This window comes from Diuraphis noxia, unplaced genomic scaffold (assembly GCF_037042655.1).
Source record: "Diuraphis noxia isolate RWA-SAM2 unplaced genomic scaffold, SU_Dnox_SAM2 contig0001, whole genome shotgun sequence".
Classification (NCBI taxonomy): Eukaryota; Metazoa; Arthropoda; class Insecta; order Hemiptera; family Aphididae; genus Diuraphis; species Diuraphis noxia.
The window spans coordinates 67,636,783-67,648,928 of record NW_028301711.1 but is presented as its reverse complement, the minus strand read 5'-3'; the positions used below and the strand labels follow the sequence as shown (position 1 = coordinate 67,648,928).

The following is a 12,146-nucleotide window of genomic DNA, read 5'->3' as shown; positions in this document are numbered from 1 at the left end:
TATTGTTCATAATTTAATATTTAAATCATCAACCTGCAAAAATGGTCTAGTCTACTTTTTCCAACCATAAGACCCACCCACCCACCCCCACCCTTTGATATTTTTGTGAATCTCATGATTAAAATACACCCCCTTTGAACCGCCACTGCTTACAAGAACAATACTCATTCCGTTTCGGCGTTTCCATTGATTCGATTCGAGAGCAACGATCTAATAATATTTAAATAGTAGGTTGTTAAAATACAAAATAAAAAAAATTAAAAACAAACTTAAATTACTAATGAAGGAACAAGAATGAAAACCCAAAAAATATAATTCAAATATTTATTCAAACAAATAAATATAAAATATATAATAATGAATAATAAAATATAAATAATTATAAAAAGAAACTTAATAATAATAATAATAATAATAATATTAATTCAAATAAATAATTAATAAATGCAATCATGACATCATAAGAATTTACAAATTATATAATAGGTAACAAAGATAAAAAAGCAACGAATTATGAAATTAAATATGATTTAAAATTTTTAATTTTAATACTTTTGCTAGTTGTGATGTAGTAGAAATTGTTTGAGTTTTTTTTAAATATTTTACATATTAATAAGTGATCAATAATGAATAACTTATGTTCTTTACAATTACAATCGTTACCATCATTTAACCACTGGTTTATTAAAGCATCCACTTTTATTTTTTGCATTAATTTAAAACGAAGTTTTTTTTTATAGGAATAATTTTCAAAATATTTTTCAAAAATATCCAAACTATGGTTAATTATTTTATTAAAATAAATAGATGGTGCCTTAAGTCCGGTATTAACATTTTCGAAAGAACTATAGTTTTTATTTATTAAAAGAATTTGATTTTTTCATTAAATCTTTACTAGTTAAAAAATTATTTTGGCAAAAGTAACAGTAATTTTTTTATGCATTTATAGGCAAGGTATCCGGTAAAATACGTTACTGAACAGTCCTCCAAGGTGACTTTTGTAATTTGGTGTTGATCAAAAGGCAACGTTGATGAATTAGATGAAATCAAATCCGTAACATGTATTTCATTACCTAAAGATGATATAGGTACATTAATTACTGGGCCGATTATTACATTAAAGTCTTCCGTTTCTTGCGTTTCTTCACAATTAGTCCCTTTTGGTGCACATAAGGAAAATATACAAAATACAACTACTTCTAAAAGAAGTTCTTATAGTACGAGATGTTTGATTTTTATTATACCCCTCTTTTTGTCTAAAAATACTAATGATAAAATTTTCAAAATATTTTAAATCTTTTTAAGCTAATTATAAACATTTGAAATTTCCAATTTTTTTAAGTTTTTTCTTTTATAAATGTCAATAAAATTTTATCAGTTGGTTAAAAAACTTGTAAATTTAATACAAATTTATCCATAAGTTTATATAATAACAGTTTGATTAGACATGAAGCAAATATTAAAAATACATAGGCACGTTTTTTATAACCATTTAAAGTTCAAATTTTGACAAAATTTATTTAATTGAAAGATTACAAATTCTTCAGTTCATAAAAATTTATAAAACGTTTAAATTTTATAGCTATGAATTTAAAATTTAACACAAGGTTTTAGGTTCCATGTAAATAATTAATTCTGCTGCAAAAAATCTAAAAACGATTCAAACACAGTTTTTTTTGTAGTTATTTTAAGTTCAAATTCGGATGAAATTACCAATCAAATAACCAAAAATAACAATTTTAGCTAAATTGCTGTAGGTAATAAAAAAATATTAGTCGAGGGTACTTTAAATAAATTGTATAATGTATATACCTGCTATGAATGACTGAGTGAGTTGGGTTATTTGGGTATATAATAAATCAATTATGAATCTGATTTGATTAATTTGGAATTAATTCCATAGGTATCTACTTTTTTTTTTCTAATAATAACAATATAATTAATATAGTACTTATAAAATATCCTAGACTGGCAAACCATCTCCACTCAGAATCGTTTTTCGTATACAATGATAATGTTATATAATTGAAAGAAAGTTTAATACCATCCATTACAGTAACCCAGCTGAGCGACATCCACTTACCCGCTTTTTTAGTTTAAGTATTTTTTTATAAGTGTGGATTTCAAATTAATAGTTGGTCTTATTGTTGCGTCTATTAATTACTACGAGTGAGGTGCATTATTTTTTTATCTTACAAATGTGTAGGACCAATTTATTTGATATTTATTTTACTTTTTTGTTTTTCTCGACGTTTTTGAAAATTATTAATTTATGTAAATTTTCAAGTCTTAGGTTTAATAATACTAAATTTTTATTAATTTTTATTTACAAAAGAATTTGCAAAATTTCATACACATTTCCGTGTAATTCACAAATTTAAATAAGTGCATTTTTTCAGTATAAAAAAAATTATTTCCTATCTTTTTCTTTTTTTTTTATTAGACCAACATTATACATCACATATTATCACATAGGTAGATTATTATAATTTACCAGCTTGATTAATTTAACCCAGAAAGCAAAGCTTGTGGTGGGCTAAATGATTTACGATACATTGACCAGTATTAAGAGAATAAAATTCAGTAGAACCTCGATTATACGAACCCTCTATTATCCGAACTATAATTAGCGTATCCGAACGTTCTGATATCCGAACATGAAAAGTAAGAGTACGCCAAAAGGACCAACATCTCCTGAAGCATTTGCTGCATTTGAAACTGGTCTTGAGTAGTTTGAAAAACAGGCCGAATGTTGTCCAACACGGCAACACAATTACATTTCCTTAAACGTTTGCGAGACTTGGCTGCAGTAAACCACGTTGCAGCTCATCGTCAAATTAAAATTGATTATTATATAAAAATGTGTGTATGTAATTCTAATAAAATATTAATAACAAATAATAAATATTTAATTATAAAAAAAATAAATAATTAATACATATTATGCAATTTTCTAAATTTTTTTTTTAAATTTCCAATATCCGAACTTTTGCGTATCCGAACTAGGTGCGGTCCCAATCAGTTCGGATAATCGAGGTTCTACTGTATAATTTTACATGTTGACTAAAACATATATCACTAAAACTAAATTTTACAGATAACCATCTATTAAAGTTACAGAATAAAGTAAATATTTACACAAATTTGCTTAATAACCAATTTTTAACCATTCTTTTAATGTACTTAATATTATTAGATTTTAAAGTGAAATGATCAAAAATATTTTTTCCAATATTTAAAGGCAACGAGTTATACATAACTGGACCTAAATAATCAATAAACCTACCTCAGATCAAATTGTTCATTTGTGTACTTAATACTAACATCATATACTCTGAAATAAAACACAACATTTTTGTTTTATAGTATTTTAAAATTTTAAATTCGTAATGCTTTGTACGCACTAGGGCACTTGCTCCATTTGCTCCCACCTCCCTTATTTAGGACGGCTATGCTACATCTATTATATAATATTGTCTATGGATCATATAGGATATATGCTAAATATTTTATTGATTTATATTAGGTTATAATTATCAACATTATAATTACTGTACATATTTCTTCTAATGTAGGTCAACTCATTTTGGGGATAGAAGTGATACAGGAGTATATAAAGTCCTTTTAGAAAAAAAGTCGATGTTTGAAGAAAGTGGAGGATTTATTGAAATTGAAGAAAATCCACTTACAATTGCAATAGTAACTCCCATCATGAAAAGGGCTCTTAGTTATTCATTTTCGAAAGATATAGTATTCGTTGATTCTAACAGCAGTTGTGATCAAGGTAACTCTACCATAACATTTTTTATTGGTGCGTCAAAAGTAGGTGGCATCCCTTTAGGGGTAGTTTTACATAAGCAGCAAACAAAAGAAGATTAATTACGAGCATTCAGTTTATTAAAAAAATGTCTAGGTAAAATTGCATTTTATGGACAATTACAACCATCATTGTTTATGACTGACGATAGTTCTGCAGAACGGCAAGCTTTAAAAGCTGCTTTTCCAGCATCAACTTTACTACAGTGCGCATTTAACGTTTGTCAGGCTTTGTGGAGATGGTTGTGGGAGAGTAAACATCAAATAGAAAAATCTGAAAGGCAGGCTAAAATGCTTAAATTTAGAACAGTCCTTTTTTCTCATGATGAAGTAGAAGCTAAAAGAGGAATGGATGAATTATGTAATGATGATCATGAACAATTTTCCAAACATATGAAGTCATTGAGAATCAGAATGAACGAATGGGCAATTTGGTATCGACAAACATATTCAACTTACGGTCACAACACAAATAATATAATCGAATCATATATAAGAATTTTTAAGGATGTGGTACTGGAACGTTGTAAGGTATTTAATGCGGCAGCACTGGTAGATTTTATATTTAAGGTATTAGAAAATTATCATAAAAGACGTCTAATTAAATTTGCGTCATATAGGATTTATTTTTTATTTATTTATTTATTACAAAGCCAGAAATTCAATATAATTCATTTTGTAACAAACAGTGCTCGAAATGAAAAATTTTACGAACCGGAACGTTTAAAAAATTAATATGAGTATTATAATATTAATTTTTAATTTTAATTATTTTAAGTAATTTTAAGCTTAAAAAATTTACAATTCAAATTGAATACATAGTTTATAATAATTTCCATAATGCTGAATATTTGTCGTCAATTTTTTTGTCACGTTTGCGACTTGCATTGTCATCAGCAGCATGTCCACCTTTGGTTAACCATGACCGTACATATTTTTCAGGACGAAATTCAGTGAGTGGAGGGCCAACACAATTAATAAATAAAAGTGCAGATACTGTACTAATATTTAATGAAGATCTGAGAGGTGTTATAATTCCAGCAAGTTGGGATATGTACATCACAGTCGGAACCGTTACCTCACACCTCACACATATACTGATGCAGTAACTGACCGCACTCGAAGCAAAACACCGACTAAATATATTGTGACATTGTCACTTGTCAAGTATTATCAAACTACAATCAAAATATAATTAGGTAGGTATACACAATGTACACATGTATAACGATTACAGATAGTCGGTAGATAGAGTTTGTTACAATTTGTGACAGAATACGTTATCGATAGTAAATTGGGTATTTTTACGTTTTATTGCCTTTTATTGCGATCACGACTTTAATTGTATAGCGTAGCCTGTGGGAACTTTTCGGTCATTAAATCGTTTACGTTTTTATTTCGAATAATTGCGATAATACGATAAAACGATTATACACGCGTGATGTCAGGTGAAGCCTCATGGAGTTACAAATTAAACTTCTCTCTATATTAATTATTAAGTATATTACCTATATTAATTTTATATTTTGTCGAAAGGAAATTTTATAATTTTAATCCTCGAAATTGTGATACTGTGAATTATTACGAAACGGAACTCTTAAATTTTAATTTTAACCAACGGGAACGGACGCAAAGTTTATTTTACGAACCGGAACGCCGTTCCGGTGCGTTCCGGTCCATTTCGAGCACTGGTAACAAAGCAAATGATTTAAAAGTTATTCAGATCGATAAGACGATAACACATCTTATAAAGTGTCATCCCATTCTAATTATGATATATATTATACAGTTAAAGTTTATGATGGATTTGAACACTGTGAATGTGCGTTTGGTCAAGGAGATAAATTTTGTAAACATATTTGTGCCATACAGTTAAATGGATTTAACATCGAAAATGTTGTAAATTTATCAACGAAACATAGAATTCAATTAGGTAACCTTGCTATTGGTAAAGATTTCGATCATACATTTATGGAACTAATGGACCTCGCAAATGATATCGTTTCTACTAATAATTCCAAGGAGAAAAAAACTTCTGAAGAAAACATGTCAACTTTTTTCAATTCTACGTTACCTACTGATGAAAGTATAACTGAACATGAAACGCAAAATATGGAAAATAATGACTATGAACAACATTTAAATTTAGAAATCAATGTATTACAAAATAACATCGACCGAATAAAAAACATTGCTCAAAATAACCATAACAGTTTGATGCTCAAAAATATAAAACAGTTTAACAAACAATTGGAAAAAATAACATCATTATCTGATTTGGTTGATTTTAATTTCAATAAACTTCGTCGTGCAAATCTTATCGGAACACAGCCAACTTCCAGATCCAGGCGCAAACGACTAATAACTTCTGGTGCTAAACGCATCCAAGCAGGACGACCGTCTTCTAAAGAACAAAACTTCAAGCAAAGAAAAAAACAGAAGGTTCGAAGTTTAGGTAAAAATTTACTAAAAAATTTGCCACATGCGAAATCTTATTAATAATATTTTTAAATGGTTACTAATTTCCAATTAAGAATATTATATTATATTGTTATAAAATAATAAAATAAATCTTTACCATGTTTTTATTTTTTTCCTTTATTTTTTTTTTATTTGAACCTTTGTCAGGATGTTTTGTTGTCTGAAAGCGTTAAATACTACATTAAACGCTCATTAGGTGTCGTGTTCAATTCCGAATTTTGTCGATTTAAATTGCGTTTGTTTCATTTACTTTTCATTCGACACGACACTTGGTTTTACATAACAAAATATTGAGGTTTATATTTAATTTTTAATCTGACATCAAAATGTTATCCTTTAGATACTCTTTTATATATAGTAATTAATGTTTAAATATTAAATTATACGTGGATATATTATAAACATAAAAACATTTCGAACTTCTTACTAAAAAATTGTAGATAGGTAAAATGTAAAATGAATTGAATTTTAGGATTAAGGATTTAAGGATTTTAATTAAGAATATTATAATAGTGTTTATTTATTTGATTAGGTATCTAATATTTAATATTCTTGCTTTCTAGTTTAAAGGCTGATTGCTTAGGAAAGGATGTAGATATCGTAGACAAAAAATACAGACATTTAAATAATACGAGTACCTATATGAATATTATCAAAAATTATTGTAAGTCCAAAAAATAACATTAAGCTTGAATAGTCTGACACTTTCCTAGCTGTAACTATAAAATATATCACATACCTACATTCTTCATATTAGATTATACGTTAATTTTTTTTATGAATAAGATACAGTCGCAAATACATTGTTAATAATAATGTTTTTACATATTTTTAATCTAGCAGTAAATCACATTAAAATAACAGCTTTTATATTGAACTTTATGAGTCTTTATTTGTGTATAGCGGTGTATTACATAGTGGCCAGACTCGAGTAGTATCCGTAAAATAAATTTGTTTTACGAACCCTAACTGAATTTGGGATCTATTGGCCAGCCTCGAGTAGCATCCGTAAATACGCTTACCGGAAAGTCGAAAAAATGTTAAAGTTATTGGAGAAATATCCAATTATTAATATCCTAATTATTTTAATCTTTTACAATCATAACATTTTAGATGAGCGATGAATGTATTGATTTTACAATGATGTGTGTGTTTTTTTTTAGATTCTGAACGGTGTGATCAATGTATAAGTATTGATATTACAATGATGTTTTTTTTTTGTGTGTGTATCTGTTTGCAGCATAACTAGTCGAAATAATGCTTCAATTTCAAATTTTGGGGGGTGGTTTCTGTCGTTTCTGATGTAAAAGTGAATATCCTTGGTGCATTATACAGGTCAAAAGTAACATTTTCGAACCTCGACCAAATCGATTTTTTTATATGGTTGTAATTCAAAAACTAATCACTGTAAATACTTGAAATTTTCACCAAATGTTTATGTTAGTGTTATCTATATAAGTACCGTTTAATTTTCAATTTTTCTGAAAAATATTTTTTGAAGTGTCGATAAAATTATTTTGGCCAAATCAAAATACTTGAAAATTTAATACAAAGTTCCTCATAAGTCATTCTTATAGTGATTAAAAAATTATAAGAATACATTGGAACAATTTTTTTTTATAAGCATTTGAATTTTAAATATTGACAAAAATTCGTCAAAACCATGAATATTTGCAAATTATTTGTAGTTCAAAATTCATAATATTGTTTGTATTTATATCTAAGATTATAAAATTCAACACTAAGTTTTCAATAAGTTTTGCTTCCAATAGCTATAGAGAAAATTTGAAGCGTCATTATAGGAAAAATGTTTTGAACGTTTGAGTTTTAAATTTTTATGAAATCGCGTAATGATAGCGATTTATCCTCAAACCAGGTATATGACGTATATCTATGATAATATAAGGTATTATGAATTATGATAACTACATGCAATGTTTTTGGAAAAATTGATTAACCATGCCTTATGCAAAATGCGTCCTAATTAAAAAATAAAATATTTGTTTCAATATAGAATATATGACAATATTTAAATATAATATATCCTAAACTGGCAAATCATCTCCGCTCAGAATCGTTTTTCGTGTACCTATCATTGCATTCAAATTTAACCTACCCTAGTTAGAGATCCCCCCACCCCTGACGAACAGCAGAGCGATATCCACTCACTGTCCCGCTTTTTTTTTTGTATAAATATCAAATAAATTTTATTTGTTTGGTAAAAAGCTTGAAATAGACGGCTTTTTACATATTGTTACCTAACCGAATAGGTTTACCCTCTATAATAGATTCCTCAATGAAATTAATATTAATTAAAACTTCAATCTATAGGTATGACTATATACTTATTAATAACATAAAACTCGAATAGACAACCATGACATTTTTAATTATAGATTTTATTATAAATTTATTAAAGCTCTTGTGAATTAAATTTTTGAATTACAATAAAATAACTAAAACCGATTGAGGATTACAGGATACAATAATTATTATTGAACTATACGCAATCGGCGTACCATACATATAAAATCTTTATATAATAAAATTCTCCCAATTCCCAAAAAAAAATCTTTTTGTGAAAGTGTCATGGCCATTGGTTTTTACAAAATAAATAATAAGTTTAAAACTGTTAAAAAATTGCCATAGAGATGCTTATTATTATTTTACCTGAAAATATTGCCGTTGATTTATTATTGTTTTTGGTTGGCGTAGTGTTCAGTAGAGTATCAACATTTCTATTCGCATCTGTAGAATAAAAATATGTGTTCACAATAAATTACCGAATTCATTATTATTTAAATTTATTTACACCGTGTATTTAGTACCTATTTACCAATTGAATATTTTTCAGGTATTGCATTTTGAATTAGGCGTGGTTTTATAGATGTCGAATTCTAGTCTAATTCTAATTCGACCTTCTAGTCAAATTACAGTCAAAATATTGACATTTATCTCCTGACATATTAATTTTTAAGATACTAAATCGAGTATATATCGAGTTATGTCGAGTAATCAAAAACAATTTATTTTAAATCACTAAAATAAAAAAAACACAAGACAATATTCGATTGAAGTACTGAAGTTGACACACATTTTACCATTGCCGATGGTTGTTGAGTGTTGACTGTGTAATGTGTTTGTCATTAATTTTGTACCAAAACAAACACTAGGTAGGTAGTTTGTATTTTGATTACTTAAAAATAGTAAAAAAATATTCCAATTCGTTCAAAAATAAATGAAGAGAATGGTCTTGGTGGTCGAGAGGGGCATGAGGAAACCATACACACAATTTAGCAGTAAAATAATGAGGTATACCCATATTATTCCTTTTATTGTTTAATAATATAAAGTTTGTCTTTACCTATTTATATTGTAGTAATAAAATATTTAATATTTTGATGTGATGAGTGATGATGACAATACGGTTAATTTATAATTTATATAATAAATATACAAACAATGTTTGGTAAAAAAATTAATAATAATTCATATCATATTGTAAATAATATATGATATATATAATATATAATAATACATGATAATATGATATATGATATATCGCGTATTTGTATTCCTTGCACAATATAACATGCTCATAGCTCATTGCTCATAAAGTCATAAGTAATAACCTTTTGTATATTTAAACTTAATAGTAGCATATTGATTATAAATACAGAACCTTGAAAAACTAACGTAGGTACCTATTTTTCCAAAATATAGGTAACTAATGTTAATAATTTTACTGTATAATTTTATAAAATGCTATCAACCATTTGTTCAAGTTGAGTTTTATGTTTTTTTTTTAAACCTAGCAGTACTAAATTGTTTTATTTATTTAGATTATTAATTGTCATAATTAATATTCATTACACTAATTAATTAATTATATTTGTTTATTGTTTAAGACATAAGCTTTGAATATTTTAGTTTTTTGTTAGTGTTCAAAATGAACATCTATTAAACTGCCTAATCAAGTTAAATTATACACAGGGTACAATCGATTTTGATTATCCCGGATCACTGTATCCAGTAAATTCCCGAAAATGCATCATATCTTGGATTGTACGCATAGAAAATATTATATATGTACGCTCTGCGGGACGGATATTATACTGAATTACCATAGTGATAGAGATGGTGTAAAATTAATATTAAGTATACACGGATAGTCAATAATGGAATGATGTGCCTCTCCTGAAATCGTTGTGCCAACAACCGACCACGACATGCCAACTGCCAAGACGTGACTACTGGCGATTATAACGCTACCCGCCAACACTAACCACACGACTACAGCGCTTTTTTACTTTTACACTATTTTACTATTCGCGATTGAAAGCGGAACAGGCGCTACCTTGTGGAAGTCATCAGAACTATTGTAACGAGGAAGATGTATACTAATTACCAGTACTAGTATACTCAACAACTCAATACTGTTATTCGTTATTACCAGGGCTCGTAAGTTCATGCCCTAAAAAATGCCTAAATAAGTATGCATTTATGCACTTAAAATTGGCAAAATATGCTTTGAAATATGCCTTAAAAAGTCAAAAAATATGCATTTATATGCACTAAATATCTCAAATTATGCACTTAAAAATGCTTACTAAAAATTTTTTTATTTATATTTAATAATTATTTATTTTTGAAATAACATGAATTCTCCAATCATTTTTTTATAGCTATATTTTATTATTTTTATGTTACAATTAAAAAAAAATAGATTTTAAATACTATTTAATACTATTCCTGAGCTTCATGAACTGTGTATAATGTACGTCTTTGTCAGTTATTCATTTTAAATCTGAAACTTTTAAAACAAATTTATTCATTAATACTGAAATAACATTAATAACTTAATTACAAAATTTATATTTACCTTAGAAATTACATTGTACTATCAGCGATTTTTTAATGTTGTCAAGCTTTAATGAACGACGGTTATCTGTGACTAAATTTTTGTATTTTGAAAATGACCTTTCAACGTCAGGTCATCAAGCGTCTGTTCACTTTTTAAATCCTATTATTTTAAAATTTTAAATAGATAATTTATGTATTAGCAGTATTAGGTATGTAAAATAATGTTAATTTCAATATAATACCCCTGTGAAAGTTTTAGTAACAATTTCATTTTGACTGGTTTCGCCAGTTTTGTTTAGGTTTACATTTCTAAAAATTGATGGAATTGCGTTTTCTTTTAATTTTGGTTTTAATCGCTGTGGTATATTCATATTATTCTTTATATAGTACCATTGAATATGATAGAATTATAATATGATATTATTAGTTAATCGTCAGTATTTAATTACAGTTTCTCAAGTTAGATACATACTTTATCCTCATTCAACTCATTCCACCATGAATATGAATGATTTATATACATTGGATCAAAATTTTGTTCACAAATATGTGTCGGTTTTGTTATCTTACCATTCATTTTTGAAACTATTTGTATCCATTCATTCCGGAGGTTATTACATTTTGGAAATTGAAACAGTGAAAATTTCTTGTCTTTACTTGACTTGTGATTTTCACAATCAACAATACAACAGACATTAACCATTTTAATGAGCAATAAGAAATTCGTAAAAGCAAATAACACTAAATTAAAATGAAATTGTTACGTTTGCAAATAAATATTAATTAATAAGAGAAGGGAAGTCAAAATACTATATATAATCGTACTATAAAAATATATTATACAATTATCAATAAATTTATAATAATTTGATCTAGTTATTAATAAATTTGTAATAATGTGTTATGTGATCTAGACATCTAGTTATTAATAAATTTGTAATAATGTGTTATGTGATCTAGACATCTAGTTATTAATAAATTTGTAA

The 12,146-nt window shown here is 27.0% G+C and overlaps 1 long non-coding RNA gene across 1 annotated transcript; it reads right to left on the bottom strand.

The window, feature by feature from the left end:
- Positions 1–11,002: 11,002 nt before the first annotated feature.
- LOC149061423 (uncharacterized) lies at positions 11,003–11,821 on the bottom strand. The gene is made up of 3 exons (XR_016189945.1): positions 11,403–11,821; positions 11,180–11,320; positions 11,003–11,110 (listed from the first exon to the last, which is right to left on the bottom strand). It is a non-coding gene; the product is annotated as an uncharacterized LOC149061423 (long non-coding RNA).
- Positions 11,822–12,146: the final 325 nt, after the last annotated feature.